Raw genomic sequence first — 22,562 nt, forward strand, 5'->3', positions numbered from 1 at the left:
ATCTTGACAAAGAGGAACAAAGCTAGAGGTAGCATGCTTCCTGATCAAACTACACTACAGAGCTATAGTAATAAAAACAGTACAGTACTGGCACAAAAAATACATATAGATCAATGGAATAGAAAGGAAATAAAATACACTTACATGGTTAATTAATCTACAACAAAGGAGGTGAGAATATGCAATGGAGAAAAGATAGTCTCTTTAATAAATGTTGTTGGGAAAACTGGACAGCTGCATGTAAAAGAATAAAAGTGGATCACTTTTTTACTTTATACATAAAAACAAACTCAAAATGGATTAAAGGCCTAAATGTAAGACCTGAAACCATAAAACTCCTAAAAGAAAAATAGGCAGTAAATTCTTAGGCATTAGCCTTAGCAATATTTTTCTGGATATGTCTCCCCAATCAAGGAAAACAAAACCAAAATAAACAATTTGGACATTAATCTAAATAGCAAAAGCTATCATCAATAAAATGAAAAACAACCTTATGAATGGGAGAAGATATATTTGTAAATGATGTATCTGGTAAGCGGTTAATACTCAACATATATAAGGAACTCATTCAACACAACACCAAAAAAAAATCTTATTAAAATATGGGCACACCTGAATAGGTCTTTCCTATTTTTCCAAAGAAGACATATACATGGCCTAAAGACACATGAAATGATGTTCAACATCACTCTATTATAGGCTTCCAACTCAGTATGAATCTCTCCCTTATAGGGCTTAGCACAACTGTAATTTTACATTTTATTTGTGGGCTCATATTATTTATGTTCATAGACAGTAGGAGAGAACAGGGACCAGGACTTATTTTCCTTGCGACTGTATCATCAGGGCTTAGCACAGTGCCTGGTACAATATAAATGTTCAATAAATATTTGATGAAGGAAAGAAGGAAGGAGGGAAAGGAGGAAGGAAGGCAGGAAAGATAAAGAAAACAAAAAGAAAGAAGAAAGGAAAAGAAAAGAGAAAGGAAAGGAGGTTGGGTAAGGACCAGGCCTTAAACCCAAGTCTTCTTGATACCAAAGGCCTTGCTACATGGTGTTCTATGATATAAAGTAGACTTAACAGAATATGTCTAGTCCATTTAAAAATGCATCAAATATTTATTGAGCACCTGCTATGTGACAAGTATTATGCTAGGCTATAATGGTGGCATGAGTTTCTGTGTGTGCACATGAATGTGTATATATTTATATGTATCATATAGAAAAGATGATTAGTGGTCATCTCTGGGGGCTGGGATTATGAGTATTATGAGTAGTTAATATATATTCTCTTTACCATAGAGAAAACAATTATTCTTAAAAGAAATATATAAATTGACAAAATTTGATTCACTCTGCAGATCTAAAAACTGACCTGTACAGATTTCACAGTCCCCTTACTCAATGATATTTTTTTCTGCTTCTTAGATCAAGGGGCCTAGTCATCATATCACTCATGATGAAAGAATTGGCAAAGGAGAGGTTGGAAACCATTTCCAGCATAGGGTACACTTTATTTTTATGTATCATTAAATATTCTATATTACAGAAAAGTTACAAAAATAATACAGAGAATCCCCACACATCCTTCACTTAGCTTCAATCTTGCATAACAATGGCATATTATTAAAATTAAGTCAACATGTGTACAGTTCAATTAACTAAACTATAGATTTTATTCAAATTTCCCTAGTTTTTCTACTAATGTCATTTTTCTATACCAGGATACAGGCAAGGATCCCACATTACATTTAGTTTTCATATCTCCTTAGCTTCCTATAATCTGTAACAGTTACTTGGTCTTTTCCTTCATGACCTTAATATTTTGAGACTACTGGTCAAGTATTTTGCAGGTTAGGCAAGCCCTCAGTTGAGGTTTATCTAATGTTAGCTCATGATTAGACTGAATTTATGAATTTTTGAAAAGAGCATACCATAGAGGTGTTGTGCCCTTCTCAGTGTATCATAGCAAGAGGTACATAATATTAACCTTGATCACTTGGTTGAAGTGGTGCCTACCAGGTTTCTGCACTACAAATTTATTACTTTATCTTTGTAATCAATACACATTTAGGGGAGATAGTTTGAGGCTATGTGAATACTTTATCTGTAAACTTTTGCCTATTAATTTTAGCATTCACCAGTAGATTTTGCCTGTAGCAACCATTACTGTAGTATTCTAATGGTGATTATTTCCCTCAGTCCTTCTTCATTTGTTAGTTGGAATTCTTCTGTAAGGGAGATTTGTTCCTTCTCTATTTGTTTATTCGAGTATTTTTTAAACAAATTTTATTTGAATGAATTTTAGACCCACAGGAAATTATTAAAATAGTACAGTAAATTTCCATACACCCTTACTCCAAAGATATTTTACATAAGCATAGTACATTACCAAAACCAGGCAATTGACATTGGTACAAAAAATTCTATTAACTAAAGTACAAAACATATTGAATTTCACTAGTTTTACATGATCTCTTTCTCATGTGCGTGTATGTTTGTGTAGTTCTATGAAACATTACACATATATAGATTTGTGTAGCCATGACCACAATCAGGATACCAACCAGTCATTTATTTATACCATGTGTATAATGATTTATGGATATTTATTTTATTCTTTTGGATATAATATAATACTACTGTCATTTTCTTTTTTCACTTAAGTTGTCCAACTTTGGCCATTGGACACTCTTTTGGGTTAACTACTATGTCCTTTAACATACTACCATCCTGTTTCTCTAAAGAGCACTTGCTAACCTCCCAGCACCAGGATCATCTTGTACTTTTCTTAACCTAACTCTAGAATCAACTATTTCTCCAAGGACTCTTGATTCTTCTTATTGGAAAGTGGTATTTCGGAACCTTGATCTGTGTGCTCATTATACTATTGCTACAGGGATATCCCTCTTTCTGGAAACTCTCAGTAGATATAGCTAGGGAATTATATATATAAATAATACATATGCATATTATGTATAACCTGGGTGTGTGTGAGGGGTATAACTCCAATCCAGCACAGTAAGGTTCATTCTAGCATTTCCCCTTTGCTTATTGATTACTTCTTTTACCAACAGTGAGAAATCTGGATTTCATTATCTATAAAATATTTATTTGTTAATCCCTATTATACACATAAAGTAGCTTCAGAATTGCTGACCCATCGATATATAAGAAATAAGACTGATCAACTTTTAAAACATTTGTGCTTCCAAGTGGTATAGAAGTGCTACATTTATTTACACTAAGGTCTTATAGGCCTAATTTTTTGGAGGTCCATCTTGGGAGGAATAACAGATAGCAGCGCAAACTGAAATGATGGGGTTTGGGGTGAAGAAAACAGGGCTGGAGGGGAATGAATGAAAGGGAATGGAAAGGCAGAAGACAAATGCTGCCTTATTCCTGCTTTGACTAAGGTACAAATTTGATCACGTGGCTCTCATAGCCTGGCAATTCCTGAACTCCCCATCTCTGATATTAGCCCAGATGAAAGAGAGCAGGTGACAAATACCCGACTTTTGGAAAACACATATAGCGTTGCTACTGAGTAGTACACATTAAGCTGTATATCTACGTGTGGTACTTTGGCTGTCTTTGGCAACTTTGATTTGCATCCAGCAGAAGTTCTTTGACATTTGCTAAAGTATTGCTGTATATCCAACCAGTGGCAGTGCAACAACAAAAAGGAAGAATGGAAAGCCATAAAAAAATTCTGTCAAACAACTGTCAGAAGAAATATAGCAAGTATAACAAACCAGCCAGAGACATATCCTCTAATTGTTATTCCAGACAGTTACCAGTTTTCTAAGTGGATTAAAGCAACAATAAATATTTAGGACAGGCTTCCATGAGTCTATCCTCCCTAAGTCTCCACCAATTTACTTTTCTTTACACAATTCAAGAGAGTTAGTAACAGTAACTTCAATAAACCCCAGATCAATAGTTGTTTCCTATTCTCATCATCATATGCCATACTCCTCCCCCAACCCCTGTTATATACTTTTGGGAAAACCTAGAATATTGTAAGAATATTTTTCAGTTGTTAGTTTATTAGGCAGTGTTGGACAATATGTACTTCTTTGAATAATAAACACTTGGGTTCAAATCTTGTATCCAGCACCTACTTCTAGCTTAATGGACCAAAGTCCATTAAGCCTCAATTTCCTTGTATGTAAAATATCTATTTCATATTGTGTCAGAGACTAGCCAAGAGCTAACCAAACCCATTTCCTTTATGTGACCATACAGGAAGACTATTTCCCAGCCTCCCTTGAAATTAGGTTGTGGCATTTGACTGGGTTCTGGCAATGAAATATGGGCAGAAATGTTGTATACCACGTCCAGACCTGGAACATGCCATCTGATCCTCCATGTTCTCTCTTGGCTTCTTGACTAGTAGAATGTAGAGGATCTAGCACACAATTCTGGGGAAATCTTATACAATGGAGAATTACTAAATATACAGAGTGCATGTTGCTGAGTCACTGCTTGGAGAACACTATGGAAAGCTACCCACCAATATCTGAATAGACTGAGACATGAGTGAAAAAAAAATGTATCATGCCAAGATTATGGGATGTTTATTATAGTAGCTCATATTACTTACCCTGATTCATATATACTTGTTTCTACTATTAATAAGATATTGGTAAAGCATCTAGCATAGCATCTTAATGGTTTAACACTTGTTGAGGTGTTGTAAATAGAAACTGATCTAAAACATAGACTTAAGGGGAAACAAAAATTAGTTCAAACTGTTTATTTGTTGAGCAAAGGCAATGAAACTACATTCCTTAGGTCTTCCTGTTTCTTAGTTCTGACTATTCTACATGAAAATATCTGGGGATTTTATTTCTAAATTATTTTGTTTACCTTCACAAGTTTAGATTTCCAGTTTCAGTGCTTAAATTATCATTTTTCCTGTCTTATATTTACTTTATTCCCTAACATTTAGGGGATACTTTGGAAGACAAAAACTTGTTTCTAGCTTGAACTACGGATGGATTTCAACTAATTCTTGGTCAGATCAGGTACTTTTCCCTCTACTTCTTAAGCATTACTAATCACAGCTTTATCTAACCCTGGTTTTATCTCCAGCCCTTGGGTAGAAATTTCTTTTCTAATTGCCCTATATTATTATAGTGAAGTGAAACACTGACTAGTTATATCATTCTAACATTTTAGATTGGTTTGACCACTAAAGGCCTTGACGTTTCTTACAGCCCCCATGCATAAGTACTTCAGCTTCAGAAATCATTTGTGTAAACATCCTTGTCTACAGAATGTTTCTGAAGCCACCCCCAACACATTTCAGCTCTTTTCTTTCAGATATAGTTTCCTTCTTTCTATAAGGCAGAAGGAAGAGGAAGAAAACCACTAGGTCTACACTACTTCATAATGGAAAAGGTTCTTTAGCCATTCTTTGTTTTTCCCATAGAACATTTGAAACTTCTGTTATTTGTGTTTTTACCTGGAATGGATGACTGGGCCTACTTAAAAGTTTCCTATACAGGCAATTCTTTTATCAGTGCCAAAGCATTGACTTGGAAGCCTTAATATCTGACTGAGTGCCTCATTAAGAATGTTTTGAAAGTCTACATCTGCTCAGAATTTCATCTATGAGAAAGGGAAGAACGTTCACCACTAAATAAATATTAAAGCAGCAGTGGGAGGCAAACTAAAGATGCTTCTTTATTTCAGAGTATAGACCATGAATTCTGATTGTTCAATGCACCATTTATATTGATTTATCCTATTTATAAAAAAGGTATATTAAAACTTGCCCTGAATATGTTAGAACAGTGGTTCTTAAAGTGGGGTCCCTGGGCCTGCACCTGGACATTTGTAGAAATGTAAATTCTTAGACCTTATCACATAGCTTCTAAATCAAAACTCCTGGGAGTGGGGCCCAACAAGCTGTGGTTTAGCAAAGCCTCCAGGTGATTCTGAGGTATGGTAATGTTTGAGAATTATTGCCTTAGAAAATATTATGAAGATAAAGCAATGTATCTAAAAGTAATGATTATGATAATAAAAATATCTAATACTTATTAAGTTGTTACTATGGGCCAGACACCATGCTAAGCACTTTAAATGGATTAAGTCATTTAATCATCACAGCAGCCAGAGGTATATATTATTACTATTACTCTCCCACATGACAGATGAAGAGATTTAGGGATGAAGTAATTTTTCAAGTTCAGATAGCTAGTAAGTAGAAATCTGTGATCCAAAACCAAGTATGCCTTTAAAGTCTATTCTTTTAACCAATGTAATCCCAGGAGGCTGGTCTGTGCAATTCCTAAAGATGTTTAATTCTTGTTCCAAGTTGGCATCAGGGCTTGGCAGAGCCAAAGCATTTAACTTGGATATGGGTTCTTTATAGTATAGGAGTCAAGTTTCTCAAAAGTTGTGTATAGATAAGGATTTTAAAATTGAGTGCAATTGTCTGTTGACTTCATTATAACTCCCTTGTTATATTTACAATTCTTCAGTTAATAGTGTTTCCTAACCCCTGAGCTTTCAATTTTTTTATCCATCAGCCTTTATGTCAAACATTGAATAATCTGTAAATAAGAGGAGAGATGCACTATGAAGTTCGAGAGACATTCTGTAATTCTTCAGTCAAGAAGACTTTTGGAATGCAAACAATGACCTCTTGTTTGTCAATATCTGTTGTTCTTTCAGCTGTGCATGGCTTTAAAATATCTTTGACTAATTATAAAAGGTTGAAAAAGAATATTCTGGAACAGATTAATTTTGCTTATCCTGGCACAACAGAACTATAGGAAAGCCTCTCAGAAATGAAGTTTCCTCTGATCCTTTAAGAGTTTATAAGCATATAACCATTCCGGAAGTGAGAAGCAAGAGGAAAATTCCTTCTCCCTTAATGGCTTTAGCTTATTGTGGCTAAGTAAGAGCTTGCCTTTCACAGAGTGAGGAGCCCTATAAACACCCTAAATACTTGAGGAAAAAAAGATACTCTATTTCTTTCCTTTTTTTTTCTGCTTTAATCCCACCAGTACCCTAAATGCCTATGCTGTGGGAGACATCAGTTAACAACACTGGGTTTGTCATCATAATTACACGGTAAAGGAGTCCTTCTCTCAGGGAAGGTCATAGAGGCTACAGAGCAAACAAGTAAGGGCAGCACAGCCCCTAAGAGGCTCCATTCATAAAGCAGGAGTAAGCATGAATGAAGCATTATTCTTCTGGGGGAAGTTCTGAAAAGGTTGACCTCAGTGGAATGAGTGCAAATTTGCATAATGCTTCATTTCCTTAGAGCAACTTAAGGGTTGGTAACCATTACATAAGGCCAGACAACAACACTGGAAAGATTAATGGGACCCAGGTATCATTACTTTCAAATAGAGGTGAGTCACGCCAAGGTCACTGCAAGGTTGATCGAGGAAAAGATGTTTGCTCATTAGAATGGGTGATTTGTCTCTCAGGTTGACAGGGTAAAAGGAAACCAATTACATCTCACTAAATATTAGCTGTTCAGCAAGGCTGCTTCATGTTAAACAGCATAACTGGATAAGGCATGGTATGGATGAAATTTGTAAAAATTTGCTGCTTTATATCATTTGGCAAGGCCCATGGTATGAAAACCCGTTAGCCAACAAGGACTATTTGTCTCTCTTGTTACCATAGAAAGGAACAAAAGAAAAAAGCTCTAATTTTTGTTGCAGAGTCTTGGCTCCAATTCCCTGTGTGAGTAGCATATTGATAAATCGGTTGATTTAGTTCATTAATGCAGCATCAAAATAGCCCCGGGGCCTTAGGTAGAAGTGAAATGGAGGACTTAACCCAAGCACTGTCAGTGAATTACCAATGAGCAGTTAGTCTCTAACAGGGACCAGCCCTGCAAGGATGCCAGTGGCCCTCCACACAGAGAATATTTTCTGATCATGGACCCCTCCTGCTGTGCACCTATGTCCTGGCTTCGAATCAAAATGATAGCCAGTGATGTCAACTCCCAACCAAATTTATGGATGATGAAGTTCAAGGGTTGTCAAGGATAGGAGAAAAAGCAACTGGGTAAAAACACAAAAAGTTAGTATTTTTAGTGGAGAGAACATGTTGACTATGTTAACTATATCAATTAATGATATTAATATGAAGGGGCAGACAGCCCACCCTCCTGTGCCTTACCAGCCATCCTGAAACAGTTCTCATGATTGCAGGTTTTTCTGGTCAGTAAGTCTGGGCTTATGACAGGAGACTGCTGATGTAAGCGGTTTAGATACAAACCACTGTAATATTCAAGGCCACCAGAGGGCCAAGCACAAACATTGAGCTCACCTGAATGCAATTACTAGTCAAAGGACTCCGGCCTCTGAATGATAGCAAAGGCAATATTTTATAAATTTGAACTAACCTCAGGGAAAGCTCTAGGCACCATTGTAGTTCAGACTGCAGTTAGGGTACTTTTTCATACAGAAATCTTGTGAATATTTTGTGGTTCTTCATTCCCAATTTTGGAACAGTAGAACTGCCTCAATAATTGGGTTGGGCAGAGTATTTGAGGGTTTTTAAGTCTGGGATCTAGAGAAGTTTTTTAAAGATGTAACCTATTATTTTAAAATAGAAGGGGGCATGCCATAAGTAACCCAAAACTAATCCCAGAACATTGATATTGTGTACTTTGAGGTTTTAGAGTTCATTGGATATCTATCACTTGCAATTTCAAAGTAAACAGTCTTAAGTTCCTCACATTTCAAAAAGAAAAGTCTACAGTAACAAAACAAATAATAATATGAAAGACTGAAATTGTTTTGTGTTATTAAATAGACTCTCAGAAGCAAAATTATTCTGAACAGAGGGTTAGCACTTTGAGGGCAGGATTTGTATATCATTGATTTCTCAATATCTGGAGAGAGCCTAGAAAAGAGAAGAAACCTAATATGTGATTCTTTATGAATGAAAGAACAAATGAATATGGCCATAAACATTGTAAGCATGTAAGGCAGAATTAGACCTGGATGCCAGAATGTTGTTTTAACCAAACACTTTTACATGAATCTAAAGTAATTTTCCTGTTTGTTCCAATGTCTGGGGAAGACATCAACAACAACAAAAATAATATCCATAATCATAGTCATACTGAAACACATGAACATTTCAAGAATATTGGGTTTGCATGACAAAATATATAAAAGGAATTGACAAGGTGTTCTGTAAAACAAGAAACAATAATAATAAATAATAAAACAGGTAAAACAATAGAAGAAATGGAGGTTAAAAGGACACAGTATTTGAAAATAGACTCATCCATTGATTTTTATTCTTCCTCTGATATTAGTTAATGTATCAGAAGCTTAAGAAGGAAACAGAAGTTCTTTCACATTTGTTCTCTTCTCTGACTACTCAACATGCTGTGTTACCTCTGTGCATTTTCCTTAGCGTTTGCCCTCATCCCTTTGCACCAACATTTCCATTTTCTCCAACTAAAGCCTCAGAAAAGGTTTTGGCTATGACAGCACAGACACCACACAGTTTTTGCTTGGAAAAGTGTGAAATTCTTGGCCTGATTTTTCTCAGAATATTGGCAAAGATAAGGTATTTACTTATCTCTCCCTTCTGTACTCCTTTAAACTTCATATGTATCTCAAGCTATCCTGACACTGACCCTGAAAATTAAATCTTCTATAAAGTGTCACCGTACCTTACATTATTTTTGTGTCTGTTCTATAAATTAGGGATAACAATATTTACTGTCTGGGATTCATTGACTTCATGCTTTTGACACATTTCCAGGGGTAGCAGTTAAGGTTAAATCCAATAAAAAAGTCCAAACTTCAAAACAACCTGTAAGTCTATAGGTATGTCCTTCTCACCTTCTGTGAGAGTGGACAGAAGCCAGAACTCTCTAAAAAATGCTCCAAAGTAATAACCATAGACAAGAAAATAAAACACTTCAAGGGAAAGAAGCAATTTGGTTAATACACTTCCAGTTCTCTGGGATCTGTCCGTTATAAGTGACATGATAAAAATCCTCTACCATCACCTTACTACTGAATACTAAATAAAGAAAAAATTGGACATCCTCTCATGGCTCACCATTTATGGCTTTTCCACTGTAGTGACTTCTCCAGTTTGATTGTCCAATCTATAGCTCACTCCTCACTGTCTAAGAGACTTCAGAGACAATGAACTTCACACAAAGAATGACCTAAGCAGGAACTTGAATGCAGCCACAAGACAAATAGCATTGAAAGTAAAGAGAGAAAAGGGCGTATTGATTTTTGTCCTTCTGTCCTCTCACTTCTCATTCTATTATCCAGGAAAGAACACTAAAGCTTTAGTTGTAGTTAGCAAAGATTATATATTTCCCCCTTCTCCAGACTATCTCGTCAGTGTCCCTCATTACCAGTTCCTTGATTTTCTGAAGGCTGGACTGTCATTTTCTTTCTCAAACCCAAGTACCCTTCATGTCAGCTGCTGTGCTGATATCTAAGGTCAGTCAGTACCTTTAAGTGGCAAAGACTAATATAAATGTAGAGGCAGCCAAATAGAAACTGCACTAAATGAGGAAGAAGGGATTTGGAAGACCTTGTAGAACTTCCTGAAACTCAGTTTATATTCCTATGGCCCATTTCATAACTGTGCATCCCAGCTTCCAATCTCAGCTTTTTCTCCACATTATGGCTTTGGAATGTCCAAAACTGAATTCTTCATCTTCTCAATTCAGTCTCTCCTTCAGTGTTTCCTATCTCAGGTCATGGTCATGCCAATGAAATAGGAATACCTGATCGTTCATCCTCTGATGATATCCCTTCATTGTCTCCCCATTCACCCTGAACACCACCCACCCCCTGCCCACACAGACACACAAAACCAGTCTTAGGCAAGGTGGCAAGTTGGTAAGTACATAGATGCTTAAATATTTGAATTAATAGGCCAAGAAAATGAAATTTTCTACCTTTTGTTTTGGTGATTTTTTAATCCATTTATTCTATAGTACATACTGAGTGAATACTATGTGAAAGAATCCTAGCAAACACAATATTCCATGTGAAAGTTATCTTAAAGATTAGTTAAGCTAGCATGGTGAAATTCAGTTCTCAGGAGAACTCAACACCAAATATTAGTAGTAGTTAGTAGTCACTCTGAAATAGTTACCAATCATCTGCTGCAAAATCTACTGTCTTCCATAAATTAATGTTCTCTATTTTCAGAATATTATGTTCAAAGCATAATATTAATGTATATAAAAGGAAATTTAAAAATTAAATAAATAAAACTAAAACATAAAAAAAGATTAGTTAAGTCAAACCCTTCATCTTACATATGGGTAAGCTGAGGCTCAGAGTTGAAAGTTAAAAGGCTTCAAGTCACATAGTAAATTATTGCAAGGTTTCATCCCCATATGGCTAAGTATGTATAGTTATTACTTTTAATATTTATTATTATTTTATAGTACTTTCTATGTATTACTGTTAGTTATTATATGTATTAGTTATATATACTGATTTTTAATAAGTGCCAAAGATAACATTTAGCTCTATCCTACTAAACTAGTGCAAAATTTCCTTTTTTCTTTGGCATTCATCCTTTTATATCTTGCCATTCCTTCTTAATTTGTAGCTTCTAATTTAGTGTAACTAAAATAACTTATAGCCATCAACACTTCTCTATACTTTCACGATTGAAAGTTGAACCCTTATCATAGATGCATCTTATGCTTACATCATTTAAATGAATTGGAAAATGTCAAAGACAGTATCAAACTAGAAAATCACTTACTTTGGAATTGAGCCAATCATTCATCCACCAAGACTCAAGATAAATAACTCTCTGAACCTCAGCTTCTTCATCTGTGAAATGAGGATAATAGTGATTACCTCATACTGTAGTTCTAAGGATAAATTGAAATAGTGTATTAGGTTGAACCATATGCAGTGGTTGTTTATGTAGATCAACAATGGTCAAATATGACAATGTTATGCTTCAACCTAATATATAGACCACAGGGGCTGGCGTCTAGCATAAATTCAATAAACAGTAGTTATGATATTTTTAAAGAATGAGAGGGGACAAGGTATTGGTCTGTGATTACATGCATGAAATACATCTAATCTTTTTAAAAGGTTCTTTACAACCTCAGTAAATAAGAGATGTTCTTCATCTCATATGAGAGACATTTCTGAAATTTTACATGGACAGTGGAATTATATGGAATTTTTGAAAGGGTAGGTTTTGTGGGAATTGGGAGATGCTTGTATTTCAGCATTTTCTTTCAGATCCCCCAAACCTGCTTATCAATTGAGATTGTACCAGTTTCTCACAGGAAGTTCTAAACACCTATAATTAAATTCTTTAACAATTAACATTCTGACTTTCATTAAGAGAGAGAGAACAACACCAACAGCATCATCAAGAGAATAAATGTACCAGCCTTACCAGTGGATTTGAGGACTATTTTTGGTTCACCATCAACAATATGGAGGTTTTCCACAGTGAAGGGTTTTGTTTGTTTCTTTTCACTTAACAGTTTCTATTTCCAAAGAAAACACATAAGCCATAATTTCAACATTCCTCTTATTCTTCCTATAACTATATTTTTATCATCCATCTTATTGGTAAGGTGTTGTAGTTTTGTTTTGTGTTTTATCATCACTAAGTGAGTTCTTCTCCTAAATCTAATTTGATCAAATGTATTGTTCAAATAAATATGTTTGTGCACACAGTAAAAGTCAAACCTCATTCATCTGAGGGAGAGCTAAAAATGTTTCTACCACATCAAGCATTTCTGTAAAATCATTTGGAACTTCAGGAGTATTAGATAGTATCTCATCCTATAAGCCAAATTTAATTTAAAAAATCAGCATTGTGGAGAAATTGTTTATAGAAAGAGCATGTACCATGAAGCTGGAAAAAAAATCTCAAATCTACATAAGCTAAGAACATAGAGTAAAAAGGGCATTTTTCACTGCTCCTTTCTCTCTGCAGAAAAAGCAAACAAAAACCCCTTCATTGCTGTTAAATGGTAAAAACAGATTAGTTCAGTGTCCATTTATTCAAAATAGTGCAGAACAAAAATAATCTTCAACAAACTAAATGCAAATCTACACCTAGTCAATTGAAAGTCAAATTAATAGGACTGCCCTGCTTCCCTTCAGGGATAGGACTGTGAATATGCTTCCCTTCTAGATTTCTTTTATTAAAGACAGTTCGGTGGCTTTCTCGGCAATGTGCTTATAGGAAACAGTACTAAATTAGCCATCGGACTAGAGAAATCATGGTAAATTACCTGAGTGGCTAATCTATTACTTCACTTTGAATGGCTTTAAACTGTAAAATTTGGTTTTAAAGCATTCTTAGGTGGCAGATAAGCTATTAGGTGCCTTCAGAACCTTGTTCAACCTTTAGCCCAGTGGTTCTCAACCTTAGCTGCATAGTAGAACCAACTGGGGAAATCCAAAAAACCCTATGCCCAGGCCACACTCCACACCAATTTATTAGAATCTCCTAAGGTAGTCCTGGGCATCATATTTTGAAAGCTCTGTAGGTGATCTTAATTAGAAACAAGGGTGGTAACTACAGATATAGCTCCATTGGCCAGTGGAACAGCATATATTATTCATAAACTAGCCCTAAAACAAAATTTTAAACTATTTTTAACAATGATATTGGGATAATTGTGCAGGCTTCCAAATTGGTTGCTTTGAAGGTCAATATTCATTCACTACATATATGTTGTTGATGAGGTTGGTCTCATTACTTTTCAGTCCTTTCTCATGCATAAAGTAGGGGTTCCCACACTCCTTAACGTGAAAGTAAAAGAGGGATAAGAATTTGTGAAACAATAAAGATATTTGGAATCCAGGGGTTTGATCAAACAGGAGGGAAGGAAGCATACCTAGAATTCCTGGAACGGCCATGCAGAAATAACTTGTTCTCTTCACACATTTCTAAGTTGTTGAGTTAGAATATTCATGGTTTAAAAGGCTAGTTTCCAAAATATGCTATTAATTTAGGTAGTGAATGCTGGTTGTCACAGAGAGAAAAGCATTTTGTAAATAAGTGACTGAATTTTTCTTTATGTATTCCAGCAGTGATCTTCTCTTTTCATTCAAAAACGGATTGCATCTCTTAGCATAGAAAAAAGAACGATTCCATGTCAACAAATGCAAGAGCTAAACCTTAGAATCTAGATAGAAACAGATCAGGAAAAAAAAAGGTCTATTTTATATTCATTTACTGCATGAATCCATTTACTTTATTTTGAAAAAAAAAACCTGAGGTCACAATAGGCTAAATTTTCCTCATATAAAAAGTATATTTAAATTCTCAAGCCAATTGTTTAAAAAATAATTGCTCCCTCACCACACATTAAAAATATGCTGGCTAACTCTGAAGCAAGAAGAAAACTGATCAACACAGAGAGGATTCAAGCATCAGAAATGTTGTTGGACAAGATGAACTTTAGTATTTCTGCCAACCCAGAAGTTGCACACATACAAAAGAAAATACTCTGACATTAATCTTAGCAATATAAACAAAACTGCTATATTATTTTCCACATATAGTTTTATATTAAATTTTTAGCTCATCCCTGTTTCAATGCAACCTGAGTCTCTGGACAACATCAAACTAGGGGATAAGTTACACAAATTTGCTTAAGATGGGAATTACATTTTCCAAAAACCCTTTGTAATCTACCACTTTCCTGTCATCTTTGAATCTAGCTCCAAAGTATTACTGAGCTCCTGCGACAATTTGAAGTAGTTCTTAATTTGGGGCTAATGGATGGGTTTCTGGGGATCTGTAAATAAACCAGGATTGTTATAAAAAGTTTTCTAGGGCAATGGTCCATACATTTCATAAGATTTTTAAGGAGTTTGTGAACCCAGTAAGATAAATACTAGTCTATAGGACTCCACCTGGAATAGTCAATGGTCAAAACAAAATATATTCAGGTCAGGTTCAAGTACCAGGAACTCCAAGTTCCCCTCTTTGGAATCAAAGAGACAGGACTCAACAACTAGTTTAAGTAGGGAACACTTGAGTTCTGATGTTTAGAAGATTTGTCCTATCAAACACCAGAGCTGAGGACAAGTCCATGAAGGAGAACCCTGAGGCTGACTCAAGTGCTTATAAAGCATTCAGAGACTGGGTGGGGAAATTAGTGCAACTTTATTTGTTACACGTCCAAAGGTTGTGACTTCAGGAGATTATCTAGATAAAAAAACCTGACAGACCTACTAGACACTACGAGCATTACAGGTTAATAGTAATGATTAAATACACATTTTGTTCATATTTCACTTCAAAGAAAATAATGTTTTGTCCATATTTGCAGGTTATTGATACTGCCTTAGGTCAATTTCAGGTCTGCTTAAAATGAAAGCATTTCAAAAAATTTATAAAAGTTATATTCCACTCCCCTTTGATGCATAGACTTATCTGTATTATTAATCATTTCTTATATGCCTACACTGTTTTAAGTACTCTAGAGAACTAAGTCTAGACATGGTGATTGCAAGTGATTTCTGGTTGCTGATAGAAAGGTGGATGGAATATTGACTTCATTGATAATTGACTAAGTGCCTAGGTCAGTTATAAGCACAAGAGAAATTCATGAAAGATCAATGAAAAACTGCACATTATGGAAATTATAATTGTACTGAGAAAAGCATTTTATTTCTGTGGAGCTTGCTTGATAGGTAGCATCACTATACCTAAGGAAGGTGCTATGAGTTCCACTTCACTATGCAATTCTCAAATCACACATATTAAAGAGATTTTGGATCTGGATATACATACACATATATCCTGCCATATACATATAACCTATCCGGAGGTTACAGATCAGACTCCTTTATCCTATCTTGATGTATTTTCAGCAGTTACCTGCCTTATTTTCCCCCAACTCTAAAGATCATGTTAGATACGTTCTCAAAGAATATGCATCCCAGACCCCTTACCCTGAAATTTAAATATTGTTCTCAGGAATGATATAAATTGCTTTTTTAGAATCAATACCAATTCAGGATTTTAGATGAGAGTACTTTATTTAAAATGATAAAGAATGTTTTTCACATTATATAAAAATGTAAGTTACATCCCCAAATTATTGCAATTAAAATATGAAAATAGTTAAATGCAGTGTATCTTTCTAAAGCAATGGATGGAAAGTAACATAAATCTGGAACCAGAAGTATGTTTTTGTATCTTAAGCCTTGTGTTTCAAAAGGTTAGCTCATTTGACCCTTGTAACTGAGAAAGCATTTGAGCAAATCAACCTAGGCCCATGGCTAACTGTGGAACTGGCCATCATCCATGGACCATTTATTCCAGAGGTTTCACCACAGGACATAGTGCCTTCTTTATGTCATTTCATAGATATAGTCCATTCCTTCTTGCTAGTATCCCTGAAGAAATCAAGAACAGCTAGGCTGCATCACTCTTTCATCTTCATAAACTTGAAGATGATTAGACATTCACTCCTCAGATTTCGCCTAGCCTGACAATGCAATTCCATTTGTATTTCCCTTTCCACAAAAACACTATTTAAAAATATTTAGTAATTCTGAATATTCTTCTGAAAATTCTTCACATTCTTTTGGCCATATGATCTTATAAAAATCATTTACCTGAGAGATCGATTCAAGATGGTGGCGTGAGAGGTGAGACAGAGAACTCCTCCCAAAGCCACATATGGTACAAAAATATAGTTAATACAACTAACCCTAAAACAGCAACAGGAAAGAAGGCTGCACCAGACTGCATACACATGGAGAACAGAGTAGACCTCACAAAACAGGGTAACGTACCAAAGCCTTGACCCAGCGGGACCAAGCCCTTCCCCCACCTCAGCTCACTGGCGGGAGGAAGAGAAACAGAGTGGGGAGGGGATCGAAGCCTGGGACTGCTGAACACCCAGCCCTGCAGATCTGCTTTGGAACACAAACCTACATTGTGTGGTGCTCTGGAGGTTGGGGAGGTTAGGGAGCTGGGACAGGTGGAGTGCTTGAGACAGTGAGATTCTGGCCATTTGTGGAGGATGGGGATCCACATCCTGCCACTCTGGGACAAAGGAAAGACAGGTGGTATCAGAAGCTTCCTAGTAGATAGAGGGCTGCTGAAGGGGCAGGGTTTGCATGGAGCTTGCTGCGTGGGAGAAGGGATAGGTGGACAAGGTTGTCTGGGTGCACTCTGCCCAGCAGGTTGGGAACTTTGAGGTGCTTCAGGCACTCCATCCCTCTGGCTGGCTACTCAGCTCTGAGGCCCCCCACTGTGACATGCAACCTGCTTCACCTTCCTCCTGGCCTGCCGGCACCAGCTTGCAAACCAGTAGTCACTGTGCTGGCATCAGGCCAGTCAGAGGGAGGTGCCACCTGCAACAGCTAGAGACATAAAGCACACCTGTGTGCTCATCCCACTGGCTCTCACACTGGAGACAGGCACTGCAGACAGGAATCAGGAAACAACTCTTTTCTCCCCTCAGGCACCAGTGCCACTCCCCTACCACCCCCAACTTCACACCAGGGAATGAGTAGCTCCAGAGACTAGAGATTCTGGGCACTAGAGGGTGCCACATAGAAATATGAAATGTCAAAGGAACCTGGCTCAGACCAAAATCACACTAACCCAGAAAAAGGGCCAAATGAAACTGAACTCACCAATCTTCTGGAAAGAGGGTTCAAAATAAAAATCATAAACATGGTCATGCAGGTACAGAAAAATGTTCAAGAAACTCAGGGACAAATTTAGGATGGAGATTCAATCATTAAGAAATTCCATATCTGAAATGCAACATACAATGGAGAGATTTAAAAGCAGATTAGATGTAGAAGAAGAGATGGTAAATAGAATAGAAATTAGAGAAGAGGAATACAAAGAAGCTGAGGCACAGGGAGAAAAAAGGATCTCTAAGAAAGAAAGAATATTGAGAGAACTGTGTCCAATCCAAATGGAACAATATTTGCATTATAGTGGTACCAGAAGAAGAAGAGAGAGAAAAAGGGATAGAAAGTGTCATTGAGGTGGTAATTGCTGAAAATTTCCCCTATCTGGGGAAGGAGATAGTCTCTCAGGCCATGGAGGTGCACAGATTTCCCAACACAAGGGACCCAAGGAAGACAACATCAAGACATATAATAATTAAAATGGCAAAGGTCAAGGATAAAGACACACTTTTAAAAGCAGGTGAGACAAAATAAAGATCACATACAAAGGAAAATCCATCAGGCTATCATCAGATTTCTCAACAGAAACCTTATAAGCCAGAAGGGAGTGGCATGATATATTTAACACAATAAAAAGAAGGTTCCCAAACCAAGAATACTCTACCTGGCAAGGTTATCATTTAAATTTGAAGGAGGTATTAAACAATTTTCAGATAAGCAAAAGCTGAGAGAATTTACCTCCCACAAACCACCTCTACAGTGCATTTTGGAGGGACTGATGAAGATGGAAGTGCTCTGAAGACTAAATAGCTATCTCCAGGGGAAATAAAACCACAGCAAAATATAACAATTAATTACTAAGCAGATGCAAAACCAAATCAACTACCCCCAAAGTCAATCAAAGGATAGACAAAGATTACAGAATATGATACCTAACATATAAAGAATGGAGGAGGAAGAAAAAGGAGGGAAAAAAAAGAACCTTTAGGTTGTGTTTGTAATACCATACTGAGTGAGTTAAATTAGATGGTTAGATAGTAAGGGAATTACCCTTGAACCTACAGTAACCACGAATCTAAAGCCTGCAATGGGAATAAGTACATAACTATTGATAATCGCCCTAAATGTAAATGGTCTGAATGCACCAATCAAAAGACACAGAGTCACTGAATGGATAAAAAAACAAGACCCATCTATATGCTGCCTACAAGAGACTCACTTCAAACCCAAAGACATACACAGACTGAAAGTAAAGGGATGGAAAAAGATATTTCATGCAAACAATAGGGAGAGAAAAGCAAGAGTTGCAGTACTTCTATGAAATAAAATAGACTTCAAAACAAAGAAAGTAACAAGAGACAAAGAAGGACATTACATAATGATAAAGGGGTCAGTCCAACAAGAGGATATAACTATTATAAATATCTATGCACTGAACAGAGGATCACCTACATGTGTAAAAGAAATACTAACATAATTAAAGGGGGAAATAGAATGAAATGCATTCATTTTAGGAGACTTCAACACACCACTCACCCCAAAGGACAGATCAACCAGACAGAAAATAAGTTAAGAGATAAAGAGACAGAGGCACTGAACAACACATTAGGACAGATGGACCTAATGGACATCTACAGAACACGCCATCCAAAAGCAACAGGATACACATTCTTCTCAAATGCACATGCAACATTTTTAAGAATAGATCATATTCCCCTAAGATCAGGAATAGGCCACAAAAAGAGCCTCAGTAAATTCAAAAACATTGAAATTGTACCAACCAGCTTCTCTGAACACAAAGGTATGAAACTAGAAATAAAATACACAAATAAAGCAAAAGAGCCCACAAACACATGGAAGCTTAACAACATGCTCCTAAGTAATCAATAGATGAATGCCAAATAAAAACAGAGATCAAGCAATATATGGAGACGAATGACAACAATAATTCAACACCGCAAAATCTGTCGGTTGCAGCAAAGGCCACTCTCTAGTTATCTAAAGGGACCCACCAAGTTTCCTCCAACTTACTCAGCAGGTACTATATGGAAATAGGCAAGTTACCAGGTGGCCATCCAACCTTTATGCTCCTTCCATCTCCCATATAACTCTGGAGCGTCAATACTTTAAGCAAGTCCACCCCCTCTCCCGCTTAGAGCTGTCACTCAGCTTCCCCAGGTGCAGGCTGGTGGGAGAGACCAGGGCTCAGGATTATTATTCTAACTACCTAAGATGACACTTCTTTGAAAAATGTAATCATAATTCTTCCGGTGTTTTGTTTATTTATTTATTTATTTAAAAATAACACCTGTCTGGCAGTTGTCACAACTCATTCGGAGCTTTTTATTTAGAAATAATGATAAACAGCTACAACTCAGCCAGAACATTTCCAAAGAGAAACTATGCATTTTTATTGCTGATAAATGTTGTGCAATTTGTAATTATAGAAAGTAGCCATGGCCCAGGGCCCTGTCTTTATAAAAGAGGCTGTTTTATGCATCCAGAGAGACAGTTTTCCAGATAGCAAGACAGTTTTCCAGACAAATAATCCAAATCAATTTAGCCACTTCCCCTTCAAGGGACAAAAGAGAAATTTCTCTGGTGTTTCAAACATAGCTGAAAGCTGTCACAAGTCCAATTGAGAGGCAAACTTAGTACAAATTGTGTTCACCCAAGCAATCAATTTCCAAAGCCCACTCCCCCTTCTTCTAAAAGCAGCGAGCTGTAAATTGGCCTTTCTTCCATTATTCTCAGGTGAATGCATTTGCATGAATAGCAATATTTGCAGTGAAAGTAATCCACCTATAGATTTCTGAAAGCTTTTGGTTTGCTACTGAACTCCCAACTTGGAAGAAAAGAGCTCAGCTGCAGAGCCTAACAAGGTTCACTTGGGGGAACAGTTGCAGTTTGTTGAAACAGATGCTCAAGGGCCCCAGCAGAAAGAACTCAGGCCGTGTTCAGACACCTGAGTGCTCCCAGCTAAGAATCCATTTTCCCAATGGATCGATCAGTTAGAAATAGGCTTATTCTACAAAGAGTGTCAGGGAGTGTTAGAAAGCCAGGCAAATGTGTCGGAGTTAGGGCATTCATCTGACTCATACTGCAGCAAGTAGCAGGGTAGGCACTCACCCTGGTTCAGCCTTGCCCAGAAGATTCTTCTATGCCATGCAGCAGTGGAGCTGAGAGTGGGGGATGATAACCAGACTCACACGACTGTGTGACTGAATGTTTATAATGCCCTTCATACTTTCTAACTGTTCTTTCACATACAGTAATTTAAATCTCACCAGATCCCTATTTGGGTGTCTTGACAATGGGTTTCAGCCCTGGGCAAGTTTGCTATGGATTCAGTGTGACCAAAGAAAATGACAGCAAAACATTCTTGGGGTGAAAGAATTATACCCAACTTTATAACAGGCGGCAGGTCAGTCACTAAAATCCCATTCACTCAGAGTGCATCTGCATGCAGCAAGAAGTCTCTGCCTCTGGGCCCCTCTGTCCTCACAGCTGTCCTCTGGGCCCCTCTATCTGCACAGCCATCCTGCACAGTCACCCCACAAAGCCATCCTCTGGGCCTCTGTCCTCTGCTCTGCTCTCTTCCAGCCTTGCAGCCCTGCCACCATGTCATGCCCAGAGCACTGGGCAGAGCTCTTTTTATAGAGTTAACAGCCATATATTGCGTGCAGGTGTGCAGTGAGCTAGTCAACCAGGGCCAGGTGAGAATCCTGGCCACAGGAACTCTCATTTTATCCACAGTAGGAAAGCCATTCTAAGCTCCATTTTCAGAGATGAGGAAAATGAGGCTCAAAAGGTGTGGAGACCTGCACTCCACATGTAACCATCATGGCCTGAGCTCACTGAGGGCAGAGACTCAGTCTTGTTTCACTAATCTGTCCCCAGAGTGCTTGTCACAGAATGGACAATTCCTTTGTTGTCTAAATGGGCACTGCTCACAAGAACCCAGAAAGCAGGATATTCATTAAAGAAACAGTAAGGATGCCTTATTATCAGAATTATTTCAGTGCATCTTCTAATTCATGCATTTTCTCTCCTCTATTCAGTTGAGAAGGTTGTGCCTGACCATTTGGGAAAGATACAGTAGTGCTATCTCTGCTATCAAAACTAGAGATGTGCTTAAGTCAAAGACCCCTTTCTTCCAAGGGAAGCTCAGAGTAGAACACATTGTATAGGGCAGAGACCTAGCTGAATCACTTAAATGATCAAGTTGGGGTTGATTTCCCCCAAGTCTGTACTTTGCCAGTGTTACGCTATTTGCTCATGCTGCCCCTCAGTCCCTTTTTCTACTCATCTTCCTACCTCCATTGAACACTTCCTCCCTCACTAAACATTTTCTCTTTTTCTCTCCCCACTCCCATGAGTCTGATCTCTCTGTCTTCGAATTGCATGGCCCTGTGCTTCTACCTAAAGCCCCTTTCTCTTGTCTTGTATTAAAGTTATGTGGATATTTATACTCAAATGCTAGATCGAAAATTACTTGATGGCGAGAACTGGGTCTTGATCATCCTTGCATTCTCACAGAACCTAGTGAGCACATAGCTGCCAAAAAGATCATTGTTGAATTTAATGATTGTGGTCACAATACAACTCAGCCATTAGCCACTATTTAATCTAACCCTGATTTCCCTTCCTAGATTTCCAGGCCTTTATAGTTTCCTAGGCTTTTCCTGTCCCTCTATGTATCCCTTGTTGCAAGCCAAGAAGAAAGAAGAGAAAAATTAGAAACATGACCCTCCATTTGCAGTTTCTGTCTTTTTTTGCCTAATTAAGAGATTTTCTTTTCTACTTGATTAATTTCTCCTCCCTGACCCTCTGAAATCCAGAGTTATCCTAAAAGTTGCCTTGCATCTGTTTGCTTAAAAGAATACATCAATCACCTTAGCAACATCTACTTTTAAGTATCTAAAGC

Source organism: Manis pentadactyla, chromosome X, assembly GCF_030020395.1.
Source record: "Manis pentadactyla isolate mManPen7 chromosome X, mManPen7.hap1, whole genome shotgun sequence".
Lineage (NCBI taxonomy): Eukaryota > Metazoa > Chordata > Mammalia > Pholidota > Manidae > Manis > Manis pentadactyla.